Below are 16,176 nucleotides of genomic sequence, written 5' to 3'. Positions count from 1 at the left end.
TCCTCATCCTGGAAGTGAAGTGAAGTAGTGTGGCTCACTGGTTAGAGGCGGCAGACCCGAGAGCAGAGGACGGCCCGGGACCAGGGTTCGATTCCCGACGCGGCAGGTTTCTGGACCAGGGTCAGCGGACTCGATAATTCTCTCGCCTCGGTGCCCACTCTGATCAGCGATCACACTCGGCAACTCTGGGCATTAGCTTGCCTCATCTTCACTAACGGCCCCACCAGACCGCCGGGGATGCCTGGTCTCACCCTGGAGATACCCACTTAGGGACCATCTCTCAGGGAAGCCAGGAAGGGTTTCGCAGCGGTCGAAGCGCGGAGATACTCCTCCGGGAGTCGATCCTAGCGCTATATAAACCTGCAATTAATTAATAAACCTGCAATCCCCATCCGCCTGAAACGACTCCTGGTGGCCCACCGCGCTGGGCACCGCACAGACACCCACGGACCATGCATGCAACCTGGGATTCATCTTAGACTCCACGCTCACCCTGTCCAAACAAGTCAACGCCATCTCATCCTTCAACACCCTGCACATGCTCCGAAAGATATTCAGATGGATCCTCACCGAAACAAGAAGAACCGTCACCCAAGCCCTCGACACCAGCCGGTTGGACTACAGACACACCTACGCAGGAACCACAGCAAAACTTCAGAGAAGACTCCAGCGCATACAGAACACCTCCGCTCGCCTCATCCTCGACATCCCTCGCCACAGCCACATATCCACCCACCTGGGAGACCTGCACTGGCTTCCAGTCAGCAAGAGAATCACGTTCAGGCTCTTCACCCAGGCACACAAGGCTCTCCACGACATAGTCCCAGACTACCTCAACAGACGCCTCACGTTCTACACTCCGTCCCGCCAGCTCCGCTCCACCAGCCTCGACACCATCCCACGGATTCGCGGAACCATCACCGGAGAAAGATCGTTCACCTACCTGGCCGCCAAGTCCTGGAACTCCCTCCAACTTGTCATCCTATCTTTTTCAAGAGGCAGTCTGCCCCTGGCATTGTGACTTCTCTGCCCAGCAGGAAATCTACATAGCGAGGGACAGCAAAAAAGGGTAGGAAAGTCTTTGGAGTGAACTGGGCTACACTCGCAACTGGAGCTGGAAGGAGAGAGAACACTCCTATTGAAATACCAGAATGGCTCCCTGCAAGGTTTGGCACTTGGCTGGCCACTACCTGCCTCCTGGACAGTACTCATCTTAAATGAAGGGAAAGTGGGAGAAAGACAATGGATATAGATATATCTATATATATATATATATTTCCATTGTCTTTCTCCCGCTTTCCCTTCATTTAAGATGAGTATATATATATATATTTTTTTTTTTAGAGAACCGGACTTGGGTCGACCCCCACTGCATTATAACTAAGGCTCCCTGTTCGTTTTTACAGATTTTTACAGATAAATAGACAGAAAACAATATATTTTCTGTTTGCATTTATTTTTAACAGAGCTTGCCAATGAACTTTCCTGATCATTGTAGCAAGAAATTCATTTCAAAGCACCCTCACATCACTTGTGGCATTATAAATACGCATTCACTAAGCCAGTAGGCCTGGCCTTCACCAACGGGCGTGATAGATTTTTCTTTTATTTCCTATTGTTAACAGGGAAGAAAAAGGTAACAAGCATTTTTAATTAAGTCATGGCTGGTGGTGCGCTCATTCTGCCACACTGAAGATGTTGCGCGCCGGCTTTCTTCAACTCTGGGTCCGTCGAGCGCGCATGTGCGCTGTTTAAAATTAAAGCACGCCGTGTTTAAAGTGAAAGCACGAAGCCATGAGCGTGCACATCTCTTGAAGGAGCCAGAGTTGAAGGAAGCCGGCGTGTTTAACAAAATGGCAGCGGACTGTCCACTGTCCCACTGACACGCGCATGCTGTCTGCTTTGGACAGATGGCGAGAGCAGCCATCTTTGTCCATGCAGGCGCGTGCATGAGCCCACGGGGAGAATTGATTCGTCTCTGGCGAGAGCAGCGCATGCAAAGCTTTCGCCAGGCGAGACCTAAAAAACGAGGCAAAACTGCGAAAAAAATATTTGCAGTCGAGTTTCAAACTGCCTAGTTACACATTTTTTTTTTTTACATCCAAAAGTTGTGTCAATGTTACAACACTGATGCACTGGCTGGGAGGGACCAGTGTTAACTGTAATGGCTTCTGTGACTTGGTAACCGTGACGCCACAGAGTTCCATCCAAGGATCTATGAGCATTCATATTACTGTATTCTTCCACATATCCGGAGAATCAATAACATGGTGGCGACATGCACAGGTACGGCAGCTGTGTGTGTCTAATTTTAGTAGAAAACTTTGAATAGCGTGGCACTTAAAATTATACTACTAAATACTCTGACAGGAAGTGTGCCAAAAGATATGCACTCCGACCTAAATTAGCCTGTGGTGAGGGGACCGGAAGAAAAGCTGCAATGTCACCACAGATAATGCAATAAGTTCACTGTGCGCACAACAGTGTAACATTTTCTGACAGTTTATTGTTAAATTCAGCATTAAATGTCAGCAGCTCATTGATGCTAGGTTCAGGGGCAGAATGATCTTTTGACTCCTCCATTATGTCTGGCTTTTTTTAAAGCGTACTTTATTGTCCTGTTAATTACTGGAGCCTAATGGCGAGCGTAAAGGCTCTTCTGTACTTATTGCATATGATTTCGATATCTTGTTATTTGGATATGACACGCTACATTTATACTGCTCTTCGAAATTCCCTTCCACAAAAAGATACAAAACGAAAATAATTCAAGAATTTATTTTGCGCGTTCATCTAACCCGGTCTGAAATTAAGGAAATCAAGATTGTCTACATTACACATTAATAATGCGCCCTCTGTCTAAACGAAAAGAAATTGTTAAGCAAAAGCAAATCGATTAGGGTCGCATGAAAATACATGCACAGCATTAGGCGCAGGCAATGCAGCGAGGTTTGGCAAGGCTCCGAAGATCAAGCACAGGAAGAGAAGTTGTGAAAGCCGAGTCACAAGGAGCCGGAGGCGAGGGCACATGGAGGGGAAGAACAATCAGCGTTGCTCAATAAGAAAGTTTGTACAGTGTCAGGAGCAGGTTTGACAACAACTGTAGGAAGCTGGAGGCTTAAAGTTGCAGTCAGTGAACCACAGCCAGGAAAGTGGAGAGGTAATAGCTTTATAAAAAATAAAATAAAAACAAAACATTCTCACCTGCACTTGGAATCAAGAGGTATGCATGTCATGCGCTGAAATAAACCTCACATCTGAATGGAAACCGTATGCCATTGTCAAGGCCACTGATCAGGAACCCTAAAGGAAAAAAATCCAAGACCTGCATGTTAAAAGGCGTTAAAAGGAGCAAAACTGTACACAACTGTCTGAACAAGCACTAGAGTAAGCTAATCATTTGTTTTAGGGTCGAGCCTAGGCAGAGCTTGCGTTGTCTCTTTGAGACATGCAGTATTCACTCTATGGCCTTAGAACCTGCTACCCACTTTGGATTGGCTGTTGTCAGTGTCATTCAAATATTGTGGGCTCCAAGTGGCTAATGGCTGTTGCATGTCCCACCTTTTCTCAAAAGTTTACTCACATGGAGTATTGCAGCAGGATTTGTCTACTTCCACTTCAGTTATTGAATTTCATGTCTGTGTTCCTTTTTTTCTATGTATAACAAGCATTACGTTAAAAGCTCCTAGTTCACGAGTGTCGTGCTGTAGGTTTTTCTAAACTACGGCTTATACAAATTGTTTGCTTGTGACTGCTGCATTCTGTCCAGACCATATTTCCAAGGTTTGCTTTTATTTGGAGGCCGTTCCAGTCTTTATTTCTGTTTTTATACTATACGCAAAGGAAGCTTAATTTTCAGGTCACACTTTCGTTTGTTTGTTTCAGAAAAATGTATGTTTGTGTTGTGCTGCTGTATGTCCGTTCTTAATGTTGGTTTCTTCTTTGGTTATTTGATCCCATGTTTATTTTTGACAGTTTTCATATTACACAGCAGCCATTTATTTTTTGTTTAATGAGGGGGTTCCCTTGCTCTCAGCGGCGATGAAAGGAGCCGGATGATATTTCTCTTCACACCAAGTCGTGACACACACTGACTTTCACCAAAAACAGCGAAAATGAGGCGCCCAACATGCGCTAAGATTGCTTGGGCAGCAACCCACGCTCAGAGCGTGGTGAGCATTTGGTGATTTACTTGTCCAGCAAACAAAGGTTGAAGTATGCCGAGACTCTGCATGAGGAAAAAAATCCCCGTCAGCTCCTTTCTTCTCTACGGAGAGCGAGCAACTTCCCTCAGATCGGCCCTCCTTGGCATGCTGAGACGCCGCGCCATAGCAGGGGCGGCCTTAGGCATGTGCAAGCTAGGCACCTGCACAGGGCCACCAAACTCCAGGGGCCTCCACGCCAATATATTTCCTTAATAAAATAATCCTCTGAGGATGGATACATTTGCGTGGCGACCTCTGGCAGAGATTTGGCAGCCTCCTGCTCTGTTCCACTTCCAAACACCCTGACCCCCCCCCCCCCGAGCTCTGGGGGCTCCGCCCCGCCCAGACCCCCCCTTCCGGGGCCCCCTACCTACGCTCCCTGCCCAGGGTCGCCATGAGCCTAGAGCCGCCCCTGGCCAATTGAAATCATTCAGCGCGGCCGTCCCCGTACTAACATGTGTTGACCAAGGCAACCCGGAGAAGCCTGCCCCAGGCAGGGTGGTCTGATTTTGACATCCTTGCTGCCCAAGAGCCACTGGAAGGAGAGGAATCGCCGACATCCACGGCCGTCCGCTGAGTAACCAAGAGGTGCTGTGACCCGCGATTCCCGCTGCATTCGCACATCCACCCAGAATAGCGTCCCAGTAATCAATGTCTTGTTTATCACTGTAGGTACAACTGGTTATTGTATTAATGATGATGCTTGGAAGTTTTCACTTAATCTTTGTCGTGTTGCCTAGTGTGTATTGTTCAAGGCTGCTGGTGTTGCATTAAGGTCATTCAAGATAGCGGCTTTAGAGTACCACTGCAAAAGTCCAGACCAGGACATCAGAGTGCAAAAGGTAAAAATTGTCAGATTGTAAATTATCATTTTTACTGGGTGAGAAAACTAAACCTGCTCAATTTTTCACATCCTGTATATGTGCAACAGCATAAATGTAGTTTTTTTCCTTCTCGAGTAAACCCCAGGTGGTTGCCCAGCACACCCTTCAATTCCAGCCTAACTGCAACGCCCCCTCTGAGTGAGAGGTTTGCACCTCTAGAGCCCTCCTCCCCCGACAGCAGACCTTTGCCCCATGGTGTCATTTATGGCACCCACACTCTTCTGCCAGCGACCTCATGGGGCTCCGTACTTCTGTTCCACGACAAAGTTTTTCTTCGTACCCCTTTCAAACTGTTCAACCAAATAACACAGGGACTAAATGCTTTCACTAGGTATAGAAACAACCAGGACCATGCGTATACAGCACACTGCGTCCCGGGACAGCATCAGTGGGTGGACCCCGCTGGTTTCATTTTGGATTCTCCCTTCCCTTCCCCCACCGTATGAATGAGTGAGCAGCATCGCTTTGTAGAGTATAGCAAAGATAGTATCAAGGAGCACACTTATATCTAAAGCAATTCAAATGCCAAGTACAGTATAATCTTTTAAATCATGGCATTATTGAAACATATGCAGACAGGAGTATTGAAAGTTTTTGAATTGAGTTATGTTGCTTTTATTTTCATAATTAGAAAAATGAATACATGCATCAGCCCAGCGGCTCACTTTGGATTTTCAATTTTTACAGACCGAAGAACCGAGGCTTTAATTTGGTTGATTGATAGCACGCAATGGGGGATTCACAACACGAAAGAACTATTCTCCATCGGAAGCCCTGCTCCATTGGTATTGATACCATGTTATATTTTAAGGGAGTTATTTGCGTTTAGCTATGAATACTATTCAGCCAAAAATGAAGATAGAGACCTTACAAAGCATTATAGTGACGGTTCATCTGGAGTGAAAATCTACTGTCGAAGAGGATGCGTACTCAACTGAACTTATGAATACACATTGTGGAGCTGCCCCCATATTTGGGCACTTTGGGAAGCGATAGGGAACTTGTTAGAGGAGGGAACAGGTCTCCCCTTGGATTTGCAGCCTAAATTGGTGTTATTGGACGTGTTGGGCCTGGGTGATCATTAACGTTCTAAAAAACAGTTGGTGAACCTGGGTTGTACAGTGGCAAAGACGGATATCGCATAGAAACGGGGCTCTGGGATTCTCCCTACGCATAACGATTGGGCATGGAATTTTGTAGGGTTATGGAGATTGAAGTTTACAAAGAAAGAGGATGTACAAAGACATTTTTGAAAATATGGGGAGGGTGGGAAATGAACTGCGTGCAACTAGTGGAAGAGAGGGGGCATGGAGGGCAGTGATTCGTATCAGGGAGGGCAGAAATCAGGACTTCTGGGTCATCCAATTTAAGTACTGGAGTGTGGACTCTGGGATGGACTCTGTGGCGGAGTGCATAGTTCACACTGATAAGAATGTTGTAATAACTAGGATAGGCTCTAACCACGGGGAACAGTGGGTGTTGTATTTGTATTGTTCACTGTATTTGTTGCAATGAAAATAATAAAAGATTTTTTTTTTTTAAAGATCAAAGCAAAAAAAAGTTATCCCTGAGTTAGGCTCTATTCTCATAGGGAAGGATGCATTGTATTTTAAAAGTACGACATGTGTACTCGTTTACGTGGCCTGTCAGTGGAAAACTCCTGAAGTTTTTTTATACTGTTGTAAACTTAACTCTCCCATTGACTAAACATGGATTACATTATTACATACAATAAGTGATAACTTTGTATTGAGAGCAGATAGAGATATGCGGTTTACACGCAAATCATATGCAGTTTAAAATCCTCTTTAATGGTAATGTTGGATTTTGTAATCACAATTCTGAAAATGTCACTTTTAGAAAGGTGCAAGTGACATGGATTAAATTTGGTGGAAAACGGATACAAGCATTGATTTACATTTAGACAAAAATTGATAAAGTTATAGAGAATGATCGACTGAGGAAAAATTCCTTCATTCAGCAGTGCGTAGGTTGGGTGCGTCATGTTACGTATACTTTTAGAAAGCGTGCTGGGTTACAGAACGGTGAATGGCTCTGCTGTTGGGGTTTGTGTATTGCTTCCAAATAGTAACACAAAATGGGCTTTGGTGTGGACAGGATGATCCATCCTGGCAGAATGGCAAAGGAAGGAGCTCTTACATTTAAAAAGGATGTCACCAGCACACACAAAGGAAGGGGACACAAGGCCTGCCTGGTCTTTTGTCACAACAGACAGTTTGGAGCATAAACAAGGGAAAGGAAATAACTTTCCAGAACCAGATGTGGGGTTAGGGCAGTGAGTCCCATCACATAACGGCTGGCACCAGGTGGACCTCCCGAACCACTCATCAGGACACTCCTGGACCTGTGAAAGTTACAGAAGGACTACCATGCCGCTTGAGGTACTGCTTTACTATCTGAGAAGGAAGTCTGGGCCTGCTTGCCTTCACCCCCGGCTAATCCGAGTGACTCAAAGGGGCAGTTGGCTGCCCTCCTGCGTGAGCTACAGTGACACAGCAAGCGTCAGAGGCCTCCCCGACTCTTCCCAGTTGATCTGCTTCAAAAGGAACTCCATTCGGATCTGCCAGACATCTGCTGGAGTGATTTCTTGATACCCCAAAACTGCCTCCTCAGGTCCTGGACCACTGGCTGGCAAAGTGTACACCTCCTGAAGATAAGTTTTAAATACTTAAGTATGGGCTCTTTGCGATCGTGAATGGGCCCATTCACACCACAAGACTGTGCCTGAGATGACTGCCAAGAAGAAGCTCAGGTGAGACCTGCCCTTCATGCAGACAATGCCCATCTGCGGGGACTAGCAAAGCAAGACCTGCACTCTACACTACAGCAACAAGAGCCCGCGACAACCAACAACGCAAAGCTACAGCGAGGACAGTCTATGCCGCTTTACAGCAACGGCCATCTGTGATGCCTGACCTGCTGTTCCCACTACTGGGACGCTCCACCTCCTCCTCACAGCCTCCTGCAACACTAATGAAACTTTTTGCACATGACAAAGAAGCTAACTTTTCAGCAGGACTAACCTAGTCCCTATATCCTAGCGGTGCTCCATCGCGGTTGGTATGAACTTGTGACATCCCCCCAGTCTAGCGAGCTCAGTTGACAGAGAATGGTGCTTTGTGCTTTAAGGCACTGTTTTCACTTACAAAGTTTTACATTGAATATTTCTGGTTCTACTGATTGGGTTTTTGTAATTCTGGCATTTTTTAAAATTAAAGTGTACTTAATTTGTTAGGATTTTTCTTGTGTTTGCACTTTACTGCTGTTTGTGTGCTGCATAAATACTTTACACATTACCTCTAAGTTAAGCATGAGTGCGTTGTGCCAAGCTACCAGAGGATTAAGCACAGGTTAATTTTTGTGTTTCATCCTGAGCAGGATTGTGGTTATTGCCACAGTGAGGCTTCCACCCCCTCAATCAATAAGCCAATTTCTTACAGACAAAAGTGAAGCAATGTGTTTTGAGAGATCAAAAAGATATATATTTTTGCTTTTAATCAATGTTCATCACATTGGCGTGTCTTCCGCAGCTCCTCAAACACATGATAAAATTAAACAAGCATTTAGAAAGTCAAAAGGTTGGCAGCCAACACCAGGCCGATTGCTTTCGCCAATCTTGTTAAAGGTTTGCATTGGATCCGACCCAGGCATTGCGGCAGACGCCTTATAATGAAAAGGGAGAAATGCACCAGAAACGTGCAGGAGGATCTAAATCACTGGAGAAAGTCTAACGTCTTGACAGAAAGACACGGACACTTCTCTTCCATAGGAATATTCTGAGACACCATTTCTTACCATCCTCTCTTGGGTATACATTTTGTCAAACTGAACCTCGTTATCACCTGTGAAAAACACACTAAGTTTAAAGCAGAATTAGAACACATTTTCATTCACAACCAGGTTTCGCAATAGATTCAGTGCTCTGAGAGGGCTAAATGGTAGCATTTAGCTTTGTCCACAACACTGTACAGCATTATCAATAGGTCTTGGCAAAACCAGTAGGTACCAAAGGCAAGCCCTATTGGCTGTGCCAATGCTTGTTTACATGGCATGGTGTGGTGTTGAATTTTGGGGTGCCAAACAAAAGTGTTTCTAAGGTGCGGTCCAATCTCACTAACGGCGTCTGAGGAGAAACCTACTTCTCGTATTCTGTAGAGTCTGAGCCGAAGACACAAACCACAGTTGTACCCTTTCTGACCTACATACTTTGCATGTAGGCTTCACTCACAAAGCAAGCACAACTATCTGTGAATAGGGTTCTCCCATTCCGATTAAACTTTAAGAACAGGATATTATTTTAAAGCTTTCGAATTCTGCTCCCCAGACTGCCCTCCAATGTACCATATGATTTCCTGTCTTTATATCTCAAAATATATTGTACCCCATGGTCACATACACATGCACATGTAAATGCACATTTTCCCCCCCCGAACACCATCACATGAAAAGGGAGACAAATAACTATCAAGAGCCACGAACATGAGGTAAGGCAATGTACGGGTCTCCTTGCCAAGCAACCATTAACAGACTATAACACCAAAGGTATGTAAACAGAAACAGTGGTTCCTGTGGGCTAGTACAATGGTAGTGGTAATTATAAACACAATCGTAATGAAAAGGGTTAGCTTGATGTGTAAAGGAGAGGAAAACATATACAACTCAATGTTTGGTAATCACAATCGTTATTTATATATATTAGAAAATGGGGAAACAATTTACAGAAAGAAAAAATGCATATATAGTGCAAGGTGTCTCCAGTGAAATTGGAAACTACAAAAATGGCGACATATTGAGACACAGACAGGGGGGGGGGGGGGTTCCAAAATAGAAGTAAAGTTGACCATCAAAGGAAGATAAATAATGGGAGCAGCCTCCTTATGCAATTATAGGGGCTGTTGAATGGTTCTCTTTAAAATGGACAATTTTCTTTGTCTTTTTTTTGGTCCATTTTCGAATATATATATAGATATATATTACCTACTGGCGGTCGCCAGTAGGTAGTTATAGTTAGGATTATTTTGAATAGGGAAATCGCAACATTCTATTGTGAATAACTTTGGCGCCGGTTGAGGAATCTGCCTGAACATTTCCTCAAATTTGCCTCGCTGCGCTCCGGTCCTTCCCTGAAAGTTTGGGGGGGGATTCGTCAAGCGGGGGCCGAGAAAAACGTGTTTTCCCCATGTTAATTTCCATAGGGCGGTCGACCTCACTTTTAGCCCTAACGGCTGAGTGTATTTCCACCAAACTTGGCAAAATTGTAGAGACTGGTAGCCCGATGTGCCTTTGCTATGTCTCAAGATATGTGCTCCAGTGGATTTTGAGTAATTTAGGTTCAAAAATATATATCTATCTATAAGCGCGCCCCGGTACGCGCACCGGGGCGCTAACCAGCGCGCTACGCGAGTTCGCACGCGGAAACCTGATTGGCTCTCGGGTGTCTGTCAACATTCCAAACAGTCCAGAGCGGCCGCCATCTTGTGTCTCGGTAGCATCGAGACACAAGAGGTGGCAAAAACAAAGTGGGAATTGACCAAAAGGGGGCAGAGTAGACCCCCCTGACCCCCTAGATTTGATGTGGGGGCCATAAAAGGGCCCCGCGGGCAAATTTATTATTATTTTTTTTCGATTTGCGCGGGGGAGCGCCTGGTACGCGCACCGCGGAGCGTACCAGGGAGCGTACCATGGGGGAAAAAGAATGACAGAGTTTTTAAAAAATGTAGCCTTTTTTTATAAATTGGAGGTAGTTCTAAAAAGAACTTTTTTTTCTTCTTTTTGTTGTTTTATATTTTTTAAAATGCTTTTTTGAACATTTTGTACTTTTTTTGGCTTTTATGAACAATTTTATATTTTTTTGTTATTTTTATCGGGAGAAACAAAAAACAGGGAATTGTAAACGGCTCAACTGGAGTAAAAAAAAAATCAGGGAAAAATTTTTGTTTTTTGGGGCAATTGTGGTTGTCACCAGCACGGTTGATGAGCTTTATGCTTTGCTCACCATAGGTGATGGTCTTACCACAAAATATACAAGTGATCTTGTATTGCCCAAACTGGGGTTGTATGTTTGGGACCATCTCCCTTGTCTCTGGTCCCGATGGAGTGGGTTGCTTTCTTTTGGAGGTGCTGGGTGAAGATTCGGGAGGGTTTGTGGCCAGTTCACGGACCTCTGCCGCAGCATAGTTGGGATGCCTGCGCTGCATGTGGCGAATCATGGTGTTATTGCCAAATGAGTATTTCTTGTTAGGGTTCCCCCTTGAAAGTTCAGTGCCACAGATTAGGCAAGTCACCTTTGGCGCATTCACCTTTTTGAGGCCACTTGGGATGGAAAAAAACTCCCATACAATGTGCTGCTTCTGGCAGGAATGTCCTCCTCCTCCTCCTCTTCTTCTTCATCTCCACCACTGTGGTGTTGTGGTGGTGGCTGAGCTGCTCCTGCTGCTGCTGCTACTGAAGCCATTTTTCAGTCCAAAAAAGTACAGAGAGGTCTTTCAACAGGTCTTCTTCACTCAAAGTACAAAGTGAGAATGAGGAAACAAGCATTTGCAATGCAATGGTTTCGCCTTTTGAAAAGTTTGATCTATTGGCATTGTAAATGACAAAATTGTTATTTATGTGTTGGTTTTGAAAACATATAAATAAATGGCATTGTTTTTTACATTGCCATTAGCTTAATCTCTTGCAAATGTGAGACCTATTGTACCCTATAAATGAGCTCAGCAGACAGCAATTACAGCCACACACACACACACCCAGAGTCAGCCACACACACACACCCATAGCCACATACACACACCCTGAGCCACACACCGAATGACATCCGACCTCAAAGAATTTCAAATATAAAACGTAATGATTTGTAGAGCTGTGCAATGTTTGAAATTTTAATTGCAAACTATCGACTACTGGTTTCCGTCAATACGCTTAGCCAATCGCATATTTCGACCCTCCTAGCCTTTTGGAAAGGTGCCCCCCTTTCTAGATGAAACACATGGAGTTATTTAAAAGTGTTACACAAAAACGAATACGATTTATTTTTAGAGCGAACGCAGAAACTTAATTCCTTTACAGATAGTTTGTTATCATTACCTAACTTATGATACAAGTTATCCACTGCTGAAGGATGAAAGCCTGAATCAGCTACCTCAGGGTACCAAGCAGATCTTTGCAGCAGGCGGATTAACTCGCAGATGTAAACATGCAACCTGCAGGCAAATTTCACTGATCACCTGAATTGCTACAGGGATTAGAACCTGCGTAGTTTTACAGACCACAGCACATATTTCCATTACCTACAAGGAGTTACCACGGAAGAAGCCTTCACCAGCTAGCAACATAACTCAAAAACGTTAAGATGTGCACTTGAAGGTTTATGCACTATGCAAATAAGCACACATGAAAAATAAACAAGCAGCAGACGCTTAATATGCCAAAGTGTTCCTGTCTTTTAGAAGCTCTCTCGGACATTAAGTTAAAGGATCCTCGCAGGAAGTGAGAAACGTGAAGGCCCCATAATCAAATGCAAGCATTATAGACAAACGGGGAGACGGAATTATTAGGCACTATTAAGCATTGCGTTTGTACTGGTGATTACAATACTGTGGAGAAACCTTATCTTATATCTTTACAGCACCGAATGACATCCGGCCTCAAAGAATTTCAAATATAAAACGTAATGATTGTCGGCACATGCAAGTCTCCAAAGAAGGTATTTCTAGAAAATTTAAACTGCTGCCGAAGAAGAGGGCTGCAGAGCGTCCCGTTCGCTCCAATATTTAATGCTTGAAGTAGTGAGAGACTCTCGTCAACCACCCCTAATACCCCAGGCGTATAAATGTACACAACGAAATATTGTGTAGCATGCAGAGAGAGGCAGACAAAATTTTGATCCTCTCTGCTGAGCCTCGAACCGGGTTCCCCAGCTTCCTGGTCCACCGCTCTAGCCGTTATGCCACACCCGCTACTAAGGCTTTAATGCTGACTGTGTATTTTAAAACGTTCTGTAAGGGCAAGAAAGTACTCGACCAAGAACATTGAAACAGCAGGATGAGTTATGTAATGCACATAGGCACTTTAGCAAAATGTCAGATTTTAATTGTATGCCCAGTCATGAGTGATGTCACTGACCATGTCATGAGTGATGCAATATGTGACGTCATCAGCAGTGCATTGCAGGCGCGCAAGTTATAGTGAGTCCAACTAACTATAACATGGGAATTTCAATGGTTTTATGTCAGTAAAATTTCCAGCTAACTATAACTGGTGTGAAACCTATGGTTTTTTCAGTGAATTTACTAGGTTTTTTAAATGCTAATTCCTAACTATAACTGGTGTGAAACCTATGGTTTTTTCAGTGAATATATATATATATATATATATATATATATATAATGACCAAGGCGAGTGTCTTCGCCGAAACGCGTTGGGTTCTTTCCGTGTTTCATCACAATGCTGCGTTTAAATAAATAAATGGATTTGGAAAAGCGCACTGTGTACTGGATTTGATCCCTGGTTTCTCGAGGAGAGCGCAGTAGCGTAGTGCTGCTACGTATTGTGGACCTGAATATATACACAGGGTTACCTTTGCCCCTGAACTGCACCACTGTCTTGGTGTCCCGGCGTTGCGAAGGATGTGAACCTGAATATATATATATATATATATATATATATATATATATATATATATATATATATATATATATATATATATATATATATATATATATATATATATATATATATAAAACGATTGTGATAACCAAACCTTGATTAATTACCCTGGTTCCAAGCGAGTATGGTTTTCCAAGTCTCTCTCGTATAACACCAAAGGTCGGAGCCTTATTGAGTGACGCATGAAAGACCGTCATGTATGATTCCTGATCAGGGCACAAAAAACAAGGACCAGCAAGAACTAGTAAAAGGCATACATTCAAAACGGCATAACATGGGGCGGGGGACATCCATGCTCTAAAGACGGAAATGTTTAGAATAAGGGAGAGTGTACCACAGAAAATTGAGTCAATTTTCAAATTAATCATACCCAATCTCCGTTGCCCTCATGTGCATTTCGGATTCAGACAGACAGAGGTTTGCAATACAAGAAAAGAAATAGGGCTGTATGCGTAATTTCACTGCATGTAAGGTTTAGTGGAATTTAATACTAACCTATCTTTTTATTTTTCTCAAGAGACACCGCCAAAAGTGTACAATATTTTGAAAGTAGAGTCTGTGCTAGTAGATTGATAAAAATAGTAAATGGTAGATGGTGATAAGTCGATGAACAACTCTGTGGACAGAGTTGTAAAGACTTGGGAACAGTCACGAGGTAGAAAGCAAAAGTAATTACCCTTTATACGTAGAGGCAACGATCAAAGGCACGGATGGGTGACTAAAGGAGGTGTGAGGCCGGAATGAACACCAGGATAGGAGAGTTTCCATCAAACAAAAGCATGAAACTTAGCTCTGAGAGAATATCAGAGTGGTGTTCGCTTGTGTGTACTGGCATATGATAATTAAAAGCCATTACACTGTTTGCAGATGTGCAAATGCCCTTGAATGAGTACGAGCCTGCTAAACCTGACTCAAGTTACTGCTGCAAGGCTCCTGCATGGTTGCACTGTTGTGCAAGGATTACAGAGCATTTGGTTCTTTAGATGGTTAGTCCATTTTAAACCAGGTTAGTGAGGCTTCAAATTGGTTGCCATCACATTTTCTATTTGGTGATCAATTACACGAGAGCCTTACGTGTAGTTGCCAGTACAAATATTTTTAATGATCACACACCTAAAGTTAGCAACATAAAGATATCTGCAGTTGCACTATTTGGCAGCTTGTTGGGCAGGTAAGATCACAGGGGACTGGGGAGCAGTTCAGAATCAACGACATGTGTATGCTACTAGCACAGCTCCCTGAAGCTAAAGGATTAGGCGCAATGGCAGCATACTTGCATGCTTCAGTCTGTGCTCTACCTAATCTGTGCATAAACAGTCATTCGTGTTCTGCCCATAGCACAAGCAGTACAGTGGTGACCCCCATCCCTCTAGATTCACACAAGGAGCACTGCAGGCAGAATAGGATTCTCTGGGTACCTTGTGCTAATGCTTCTCTTAGTGCTATATAGCAACCTAGCTTCATTGTTTAAAGCTTCGGCTTGAGATACAGGATTAGACAGAACTCTATATAAACACAGCGAGGACGTGGCAGACAACAGCAAGTAACACCAAACAATAATGCACAAGAAATTACAACACAATACATTACACAAGTCTCTAAACGCATTTGAAATGGCACAGAAATACCACTTAGATGGATATTAGCATGGCCACAATAGCCACATATGCATTACTGTTACTGTACACCATTAGACAACAGCAAACACCTAAACAGAACTTAGTCCAAATAAACCAGCTAACAGTTCAGTGCTCCACTGAACCACGTTATACCTCCAGGCAATTTACACTCGTGCTATCCTAATTGATGATGTTCGAGGCGGGATTACCCAGTTCTCATGTAATGGCCATACATGTAGACCTCGGATCGCATCTAATTATCAACCAGACTAACTCCAATATTCTCACAGTGCTTAATACACCTTAGAAACCCCAGACTCCTGTCTGTGACACTCTCCTCGAACCCTGGGCAGGAAAGTAATCAACTCGAATGTAGCTTTCAAGCCACACCACAATGGCAAAATATGCACCATGCAAATACACATTACAGACCAGGATCAATCAGGGAAAAGAGAATATGAGATGGCCCAACCCTGAATATGAAACTTCTATTAGATGGACCGACCTCACGCTATATGTGGAGCACATGCGGCTTGATTGCCATATGACTGTAGGTAAAAACTCAAATGGGCAAGGAATTAGTGCGTCAGAAGTTCAATGTGATGTATAAAAAAGTTCTCTCGCCCTGAGGAAGTTCAACAGTTAGAAGGGACAACATGCGGTAACTGTTTCTGTTGTATCTTTAGCAAAGACTAAAGAAAGAATATAGAGGACTTTATTGTGCATTGATTACATTGAAAGTTGGCTCTTCCTCGAACGTGATTCAGAAACAAAGTTTTGAAG

At 43.7% G+C, this 16,176-nt stretch overlaps 1 protein-coding gene across 8 annotated transcripts in view; it reads right to left on the bottom strand.

The window, feature by feature from the left end:
• Positions 1-16,176, bottom strand: part of SGMS1 (sphingomyelin synthase 1) — a 1,111,197-nt gene that overhangs the window by 86,978 nt on the left and 1,008,043 nt on the right. For all 8 annotated transcript variants that reach the window (XM_086921962.1, XM_086921963.1, XM_086921964.1 and 5 more), the window contains one exon: positions 3,205-3,303. The gene's annotated coding sequence lies outside the window, so the exon portion shown is untranslated. The remainder of the gene's footprint in view (positions 1-3,204; positions 3,304-16,176) is intronic.

This window comes from Lissotriton vulgaris, chromosome 5 (genome assembly GCF_964263255.1).
Source record: "Lissotriton vulgaris chromosome 5, aLisVul1.2, whole genome shotgun sequence".
Taxonomy (NCBI): Eukaryota; Metazoa; Chordata; class Amphibia; order Caudata; family Salamandridae; genus Lissotriton; species Lissotriton vulgaris.
Note: the sequence above shows the minus strand (reverse complement) of the source record. Positions and strands in the feature narration are given on the sequence as shown.